Genomic DNA, 10,038 nt, shown 5'->3' on the forward strand with positions numbered 1-10,038 from the left:
GACACTTACATCAAAGGTGAGATGGAGGTGAGGTCAAGATCTTCAAAGGATACTTAAAGAAAAAGACTGGAAGTAGACAAAATACGAGGGTCAAACAGGTTGATTTTACATCCATAGGACAGGAATTAGGAATTATGGAAGTGAGTTCTTGTCTGAAGGGAAAACAAAACTTGCTGTCCTTCCAGGACAAAGAGAAATGATAATATCATATTCAATATTCCAACAGATAGGACCTCAGTTCCAGGAAGGGACCGACACCAGCATCTTCATTCTCTAACTTTTCTTAAGATTATTCTTCGGTTCAGCTGAGGTGAAACCCATACTTTCACTTAGGTCCAAAGGCCTTTGAGAATTATTTTCCGGCCGCTGATCTTTTTCCTGCCCAGGAACTGCCGGTTTCTGTCTCGGGAAGCTGAGAATGGGTCATCAAGAAACCAGGGCTCCCGTAGGGAGAGAGGAAGAGCTCTGGGCTGCGCTGTCTTTACCTTCAGGACATCAGGAGGAAAACTGGAAAATGGAGAAGAGGTGTTCTCTTGTGACCCGCTTAGGTACCCGCTTAGGCACTCTGCTGTACACTCCAGAGCCGTGGGATTTGGCCCAAAGTTATGTCCCAGGAGCACTACCCGCCACCCCATCCGGCCTTTGGCCCGGAACCAGAACGCTGGGGCGGTTGGCGCGGGCCTCATGGCCTTCCGCAGGGCTTTGCCCTGGGGAGTTGCGCTCCCTCCGTGTCCCTTCGCCAGCCTGGGTGGTTTGCTGTTTCTCACGCTTGCCTGTGTAACACGCACTGTTTTCCCCTGCTGACAACCTCCAAGCTTCTCACCTGGACAACGACAGAGGATGTCCAGGGCTTCTGCCTAAACGCTTCTAAGGCTCCCCCGCCGAGACCACCCCCACCCCCTCCAGGCAATGTCTGTCACTTTTCACTCCTGCTGGAGGGTCGTGGCATTTCTAGATATCCAACAACTCTCTCTTCTTCAAAAAGGTACAGCTAAAGTGATTTCGACAAGATCTCCCAGTCTGTTCTATCTTCACATTGTCTCCTTGAGAAAGGAGGTTTTTAAATCGTCGGGTTTTTCTCTGTCCTGCCATAAGACCTTTGTGAAAACTGAACATCATTCAGTGTTCATCTCACGTCATTCCCAGTGAATTTTTTCCCAGTAACAAAGGAATATTGTAGCCCTCTTAGCGCAGTGGGCAGCGCGTCAGTCTCATAATCTGAAGGTCCTGAGTTCGAGCCTCAGAGAGGGCAGTTTTTATCGTTGCGTTCATTCACTTTCTCTTCTCTGACCGGAGCTTTCACCCCCAGGTAGTGTAAGGTGACTGTTCCCTTGTCAGGGTGTGGAGACTCCACTTTTTCTGTTCTGAGTTCTAGAAAACCAGAAAAGGCACAAATGATTGAGTCCCAAATGACCAAGGGCGGGCAGAGGCTCTTGGGTGCAGCGCGCCGTTGTGGGCCTCTTGGGTGGCAAAATCCCCCACCCAGCTCACCCCGGAGTTGTAGAGTTGTAACCCATACGCAGACCCTGCGCCACACAGAGGACTGCGAAACGTGAACCGCCCTTGACGCACAGTACTGTAAATCCGTCTATCTGTATTTCATCCCTGATGGTTCACACTGCCGGTGCTCCAACGATACACTGTGAGGGTGATGGGGAGGGAGAAAAGGGATGGGAGAGGGAAAGAGAGAGGGAAGTGAAGAGAGAGGAGCGGGAAAGAGGAAGGAAAAAAAGGGTAGGGTGGGGTGGGACGCGATGGGCAGGGGAGGGGTGATTAGAGACGCTGGCGAGCAGGGCCGGGGCGGGGCTGCGCACCTCTGCCTTGGCGATGAGGGACTCTCACGCGCGTGGAGACATGGCCCGAGTTCCGGGTCTCCGGAGCCAACGATGACAGGAAAACTCTGACACTTGGAGATGGGCTTTGTGTCACTTGGAGCTGGGCTATTTTTTCCCTTGGGAAACAAGGAAGGCAGGTGCCGGGACCCGGGAAAGCCGAGGTGACCCGGCGAGGGAGGACGCGAAGGCTGAGGCTGGGCTAGAGCCAGGCTCGGAAACAGGCTGACTGCAAAGCATCAGAGGAAGCCTCGAGGAATTTACAGAAAATAAATTCACGCAGGCGAGAGGAAGAGGGGAGCTCTGGGAAAAGTGTTCGCTATCCCCCCCGCAAAAAAAATTTTTGAGTGACCCAAAAATCCAGAGGACACTGCAGTCTCTTGGACTGGAGTCATTTGGACTGTGGTCACCAGCTGCTGTACCTCACTCACAGCGTCCACTACTACCACTGCGTTTGTGAAACAGGATCTGACAGTCAACCTCTTAGTGACAATGACAAAGGAACTGAATATCTTGTTGACAGCCTTTTTGAGGAAGCTCAGAAGGTTGGAGCCAAATGCTTCTCCCCCACTGAACAGAAGAAATGGTTAGATGTAAGCAGAAAACTGAAAAATGGATTCACAGTTAACAATGATTTTAGAAGTTATTCTGACGGTACAAATCAGCAGTTTCTGAACTCCATCTAAGTGGAGGAATTATCTTCAGAATTGCAAGGGATTTTTTTTTTATAAAGAGGAGGTGGATGTTAAAATTGAAGATAAGAAAAATGATGTATGTGTGTCTACAAAGCCTGCATTTCAACACTTCTCGGGTAAGGGTCACGGAATGGGAAGTGCCACACCAAAAATTGTTTCCAAAACAAAGACCATTGAGGTTGAAAATAAAAATAATTTGTCTGCTGTTTCACTGAACAACCTGGAGCCTGTCACTAATATACAGATATGGTTAGCCAATGGGAAGAGGATTGCCCCGAAATTTAACATTTTTCAAAGGGTAAGCCACATCAAAGACTTCACTGAAAAATACCACGGATCTCAGAGGAGTACTCCATTTTCTCCTTGGCAACAGCACTTCCTTTCCTCAGACTGCTATAGGAGACACTCACTCTAAAAGACGGAGATTTACGGAATGCTGAATGCATTCAGAGACCCAAAATAACTGTCAAATCTTTTAGAGAACTTTCATAGTATTAGTTTTTGAGAGACTGGAAACTTTGCAGAAAAATGATGATTGGAAGTTGACATGCAAAAAAGTGGGAGAAGTCAGATTTGCTGGACTTTTGGTTCAAGTGATGTTTAATTCTCTCCTAATAAGGGGATTTTTAATAATTATAAGTTGGGAAAGTGATATATGACTAGAAACTATATTCATCACACTTTTTTTCCCAAAAAAAGCTGCTCAGAAAGAAAAATACACTTATTTTCCAATTACCAAATAATCAACAAAATATTTTAAATAGCTGTATCTGTTAGAATCTTAATATGGGCCAGACATAATGGCATATGCCTGTAATCCAAGCACTAGAGAGACTGAGGCAGGAGTATCACTGTAAGTTTGAGGCAAGCCTGGACTACATAGTGAGTTCAGGGACAGTCTGTTTCAAATAAAGATTTTTTTTTTTTTTTTTGTACCGGGAATCAAACACAAGACCTTGCACTTGCAAGGCATGTACTTGTGCCGCTGAGCTATATCCCCAGCCCAAGAACCTTAATATGATATAAATTAACCAAAATGTTCACAGCAATAGTTACTCCAATATCATTTCCAAACAGCAGATATTTACCTAAATGTTAGCTATCTCAAAAATTTTAAACATCAATACATTAAAAATTATACATAAACCAGGTGTGGTGGTACACACCTATAATCCCAGCACTCAGGAGGTTGAAGCAGGAGGATCACTACAAGTTTGAGGCCAGCCTGGGCTACAAAGTGAGTTCAAGACCAGTCTGAACTGTGTAATGAAACCCTGTCTCCAAAAAAGGACACACAAAAATATACATGGAAGGTTAAAACATATATAGTTACCTTTAATAAAATTTTGTTATAGTAATAAACATTTTTAAATTTTCACTTTTAACTTTTTAACATGGTAAATATTAGCAGATTATAAACCACAAAGATTTTCAGATTTCACAATCTTTTTCATGCATCAGTATAATTTTATTTATATAATCCCTTGATCAAGGTGCTAGAATATTGAATAATACACAGTTGAATAATACACAGTTACATAATTTTTGCCTTGAGACCGGAAAACTTGAAAAGCACGAGGGTATATTATTTCTGCACAATCTCTCTGAATCTCTTCCTTTGCATTCCATCATTCATTCAACTCCTAATATTTGAGGACATGTTCTATTCCAGGTACTATACTAGGTTTTGAGGATTTAGAGGGAAGTAGGATGCCCCTGACTTCATGAACTAGTAATCCCAGCACTCAGTACTTGGGAGGCTGAGGCAGGAGGATTGCTGGAAGTTCAAGGCCAGTCTGAGCTACATAGCAAGAATCTCTTTTTTTAAAAATGTAATTAGCAGTAGCTACTCGAAATCTGGACATCAAAATGTCCAGATAAAGAGTGACCTAGTTCCAACATAACCAAACTTCTAGATTCTTACAGCTAAATATGCTCTACTAAATATTTCTTATTAATAATGTAGTTCTTCTGTTCTGTATTATTTTGCTAGGATTGCCATAACAAGTTACCAGAGAATGGCTAAACCCAAAATGTTTCTCAGTTCTGAGGGCTAGAAATACAAGATCAAAGTGTTAGCAGGTTTGCTTTCTTTTTCGGACTCTCCTTTGCTTGTAAATGGCCACCTTCTTGCTGGGTCTGCACATTATCTTTCCTCTGTGGTACACACATGTCTGGTGTCTGTCCATCCCCTATCATTCTTTATAAGGAAGAGCACTAACGGTCCCATTTCAATCTAATCATCTCTTCAAAGCATTTACATTTGGAGGTACCGAGGTTAGAGTTTCAACATGTGACTTTGGTAGAGAGGTAGGGACACAATTTGCAGGTAATGTGTTCAGAATTATTTATATTTTGATGTCCAGATTTCCAGTAGCTATTGCTAATTCCATTTTTTAAAAAGACAGATTCTTGCTATGTAGCTCAGGCTGGCCTAGAACTTCCAGCAATCCTCCTGCCTCAGCCTCCCAAGTGCTGAGTGCTGGGATTGTAGACATGCACCACCATGTCCAGCTGCTATTCCCATTCTTCAAAGGCCATTCTAGATCTATTTTTATAGAAAACCTCTGTCTCTGTCTACATCTCTCTCTCTCTCTTTTTGTCTCTCTTTCTCTCATGATTTTGCTCTCAGAATCATGGCATTTGCTGCTAGAACATCCACTATAGACTTATCATATCTTTCATTAATAACCTCCACCTAGCAGTCACTATATCTATAAGTAACTGTCTTAGTTGCTTTCCTCATTGCTGAGACTGTAACAGCAAAGCTGTGACCAAGAACCGAGCAGCACCGAGGTTTGAAGGCAAGAATCAGCTTTATTTACACCAGTGGACCTGACCAGGATCATTCCCAAAGAAGTTGGGGCCTGAAGGCTCAGGAAGGGAGGTTTTTATGGGGTTATAAGGGAAACATAGAGGCAGAATGGCTTGTCAATTGGGGATTGGTTCTTGCAATGTGCATCCTAGTGACCAGCTGTTTCTAGGAGATAGTAGTAACAGGAACTAGTAACAGGAACTGAAGTAAACTGGAGGTTAAACTAACAAGAACTGAAATATCCTGGCTTGGGGGGGTGGAAAGCATTTTCTGCTAAGACAGAATACTTGACACTCAAAGTTAAAAGTCTGTTTTAGCTCATAGACTGTAGAGGTTTCAGTCCATAATCAGCTGGCTCCAAGGCAGAGTGGCACACGGCGGAGGGGCAACAGTTCATGGTGGCAGAAGAAAGTAAAAGCAAGCAAGGGAGAGAGACAAGTCTCTTTCTGTCCCTTATGTTGTATCCAGTGTACCAGGATTAGGACAGTGCCAGTCCAATCAATGGACTGATCCAGCAATCACCCTTTCTTAATTCCAGCACTGTACTATGAATCAATCACACACTATACATTCAGCTGCTGAAAAGTTCTATGACAACATGAGGTTTTGGGGGCATCTAGACATAAAACATAATGCATGGCAAAAATGAAATAGTAATTATTTGCCCAATACAAATATTTGGCATGCATTTTGAGAGTTTAAAACTACATAAACTGAAAATTTTAGATTTAATTTACAAATCTATTTTGCATTTACACTTTTTAATTTCTCTGTTGGCCACAGTAAATCATTCAGCAAAATTTTCGGAGAAAGTTCTTGGTTGATATACTTTCTTAACCCCTTAGAATATTATCATGTCTCCTTCATACACAAATACTAACTTGGCAGTGTACACACAGTAATTCTTGGTTCAAAGTTACTTTTCCTTACAACTCTAAAGATATTGTTCCAGTGTCTTTTGGCATTTAGAATTGCAAGTGAAAAATCTGAGGTCACTCTGATTTTGCTTCTTTATAGGTAATCTGCTTTCTCTGCCTGGACACATGCAAAATTTTTTCTTTATCCTTGAAATTTTAAGAAGTTACCGGGATATGTCTAGGTGTTGCTTTCTTCTCATTAAATTTTAAAAATAATTTGAACCTTCTTTATTTGCAGACTTATTTTGTTCTTCTTTTTTTTTTTTTTTTTTTTTTTTTTTTTTTTTCTTTTTTTTAGTTTTTTACCGGTACCAGGGATCAAACTCATGACCTTGCACTTGCACCAGGGATCGAACTCATGACCTTGCACTTGCCGGTCACGCATTGTGCTGCTGAGCTAAACCCCCAACCCCTTTGTTCTTCAACTCTGGAAAGTTTTCTTCAATTAGTTCCTTAATTACTGTTTCAGCCTCATTTGCCCTGCCCTGTTTTAGGTGTTCTTATTATGCATAGATTGTATCTCCTGGACAGGCTCTCTACATCTCTTTTTCTTTTTTCTTACTTAATTTCTTTGGCTTTTTCCTCTACATTCTGTGAGAATGTCTCTTGTTTTATACTTATTTTAGCAATTTTATTTTGTGACCAACCCTGCTGATGTGCTTCCTTTAAATGGCAGGCCACAATTTTTCCATGTGGTCACACACTATTTGCTCTATAATTAAGCCCACATGGGTAATGAACGCTTGTTTTTGGTTTTGGTTTTGGTTTTTTGAGCCAGAGTCTCATTATGTACTGCAGGCTGGCCTTGAACTTGCTTATGTAGTCCATGCTGGCCTTGAACTTATGACAGTCCTCCTGCCACAGCCTCCCAAGTGCTGGGATTACAGTTGTACACCACACCAAGCCAGTACTGAACTCTCTTATAAGACATTCAATACTTTCTCAATGATTGCTGTAGACTGGTACATCAATATAAAGGGAAGGCATTTTCTTAATTACTTATCTCTGTTCCTTTCTTCAGAACTGCAATCTTATGACCTTTTCAATAGCTCTTCTCAGTGGGGTCCAAAAATGCAATCTTCCCAAGCACTGAAGTTGAAGAACCCCAATTTAATTCTTCTGCATATGGATATCCAGTTTTCCTAGGACCATTTCTTGAAGAGACTATCCTTTCCCCATTGTACATTCTTAGCAACCGCTGGTCTGCCACACCATGAATTGTTTCTCCTCTGCCATGCCGCCCTGCCTTGGAGCCAACAAACTAGGGACTGAAACTTCTAAGACTGTGAGCTAAAATAAACCTTTCCTCCTTTAACCTGTGGGTGTCAGGTATTTTGTCCCAGCAATAAGAAAGTAACTAAGACAATATATTAATAAATCTGAAAGGAGATCTGGCAAGATAAAAACAGAGTTAATACTTCCATTTTGACACTGGGCAGATCAGACAGAAAATGAAAAAGGAAACACTGGACTTGAGCTATAGACAGTATAGACATTACCTTATATTTACAGAACATTCCATCCAACAGCAACAGAATGCACAAAGTGCTCAGGTGCACATAGAATATTTTCCAAAGTAAACATGTTAGGCCACAAAAAAATCTTAACAAATTTAAGAAGACAAAAATCCTATAAAGTATCTTTTAAAAAATTTTTTATTTTAAAGAGAAAAAACCCCAAATGTTCAAAACAAGATAATAGGAGAGTAACAATGGTTAATACATCGAGTATTGTTATCTTCAAAGTAGTTACTGAGAGTATAAGATACAGGCATGAAAAATTGTTCAGACAATACTAGTACAAACCTTTCTTTTCAATGAACTAAAAGAAATTAAGAATATATCTTAACTATCTTGTATATACATATATAGTGTATAAATATTTTAATACTAAATTTATTGAGACATGAGATTTATATGTTACGTTTGACCTTTACAATTATAAGAATTGCTCAAAGTGGTGGCTATTAGCTTCTGATATTACTTAGCATGATGAACTGCTGCTCCGGTAACCTTGGTCATTGAAATTGTTGTACATGCATCTTCAATTTCTTTGCTAAGGGCTGGCAGTGTGGTGGGTTTTCTGCAATATACAACATCCTTGCCGGACATGAGGATGCATGCCTCTAATCCCAGCATTTGGGAGGGTGAGGCAGGAGGATCATTGTGGGTTTGAGACTAGCCTGGGCTACAAAGTGAGCTCAAGGCCAGCCTGAACTGCATGGGGAGACCCCTGTCTCAAAAAGACAAAAAAAGAAATATATATATATATATATATATATATATATATATATATATATATATATATATATATATATATATATATATATATATATATATATATGAATGATATCCTCTAGGGTCTCCCAGACATGGGTAACACCATCATTAAAAAAAAATCATAATTTTTTCTTTTCCTGAAGAGTGTATACATTTTTTTGGCAGACTCTGTATTGTCAAATAATGATCTGCAATGTTCTCTGTATATTATTTTGTTAATCATACATCTCCAATCTTCTCATCTTACTAATTTTTCTCTATATATATGATACTAAGATATGTTGAGTTTTGTACTAGAATATGTTTTTTGATTTCTTAAATAAATTTCTTTCAATTACATATTATGGGTATTGATGCTTTGCAATTAAGGCATAGATGTTAAAATTATTCCCTTTTTCTGGTAAACTGCTCCATTTTTATTATACTTTTCTCTAGAATAATTGGTTTTGTCTGTTATACAGAATCTTATGTCATCAATATCTTTTTTTTTCTATTTTTTGTTTCTTATTATTATTGATTTTTTGGTAGCAGGAATTGAACTCAGGACCTTGCATTTGCCAGGCAGGTGCTTATGCCACTGAGCTATATCCCTGGCTCCTTTTCTAGATTGATTAGGTAAAACATATATCCTCATACTTTCAAATTTTGAAGCATTAATTAGTGCTTATGCCACTGAGCTATATCCCTGGCTCCTTTTCTAGATTGATTAGGTAAAACATATATCCTCATACATTCAAATTTTTAAGCATTAATTTTTTAATGTCTCCTATAAGCACCATATGTAGCTTTTCTTTTTTCAGCCTGTCTTTTACAGAAAGATTTAAATCATTTATATTAATTGTGATGTCATTTTTGCAATTGTAGCATTTTACAATGCATTTTTCTTCATCCTTGATTATATTTGTATTGATATTTTATATTTTCTTATTTTCAATGTAATTTGACAGTCCTAAGCTTTGTGTCTATTACTTTATTCATAATCTAGATATTTAAATGTAACTACTTATACTAATATAATTAATTGTATATCTCAATTATTCCTGAATAAATTTTCATACTCTACTCAAATATATACACTATTTTTGTCTACCATGTTAGTTCTACCATATTTTGCAAGATATAGATAATTCATTGCTGTTTTTCAAAAAGTTAATATATAATTAGATTTGCCTGTGTATTCATTTTGACTTGCATTGTAAATCTTTAGATAAAAATATAAATATTTTTCATTTCATTTACCAATTTGTCCCAGGAGTAGTATCTCAGGAAATATTTGCTGAAGAAATGTATCTATGCATATTTTCCTTTTCTTTTAAAGCACATTCCTGGGGCCAGGCATATAGCTCAGTGGCACAGCACCTGCTTGGCAAGTACAAGGTCCTTAGTTCAATTCCCAGTACCCACAAAAAACAAAACAAAAGTAATAAAGCATATCCCTGAGATTCCTTTATCAAGGATCACCGTGGGATAAATTTTTTTTTTTTTTTTTTTTTTTTTTTT

General features: G+C 39.2%; 1 non-coding gene and 1 pseudogene across 1 annotated transcript; both read left to right on the forward strand.

The window, feature by feature from the left end:
• The first annotated feature begins 1,179 nt into the window (after positions 1-1,179).
• Positions 1,180-1,252, forward strand: Trnam-cau. Its single transcript has one exon. It is a non-coding gene; the product is annotated as a tRNA-Met (tRNA).
• Positions 1,253-1,913: 661 nt separating this feature from the next.
• On the forward strand, positions 1,914-3,019 carry LOC102029746 (annotated as a pseudogene).
• The last annotated feature ends 7,019 nt before the right edge of the window (positions 3,020-10,038 follow it).

The sequence above is a fragment of the Chinchilla lanigera genome, unplaced genomic scaffold (genome assembly GCF_000276665.1).
Source record: "Chinchilla lanigera isolate Chin_1 unplaced genomic scaffold, ChiLan1.0 scaffold00082, whole genome shotgun sequence".
NCBI classification, from domain to species: Eukaryota; Metazoa; Chordata; class Mammalia; order Rodentia; family Chinchillidae; genus Chinchilla; species Chinchilla lanigera.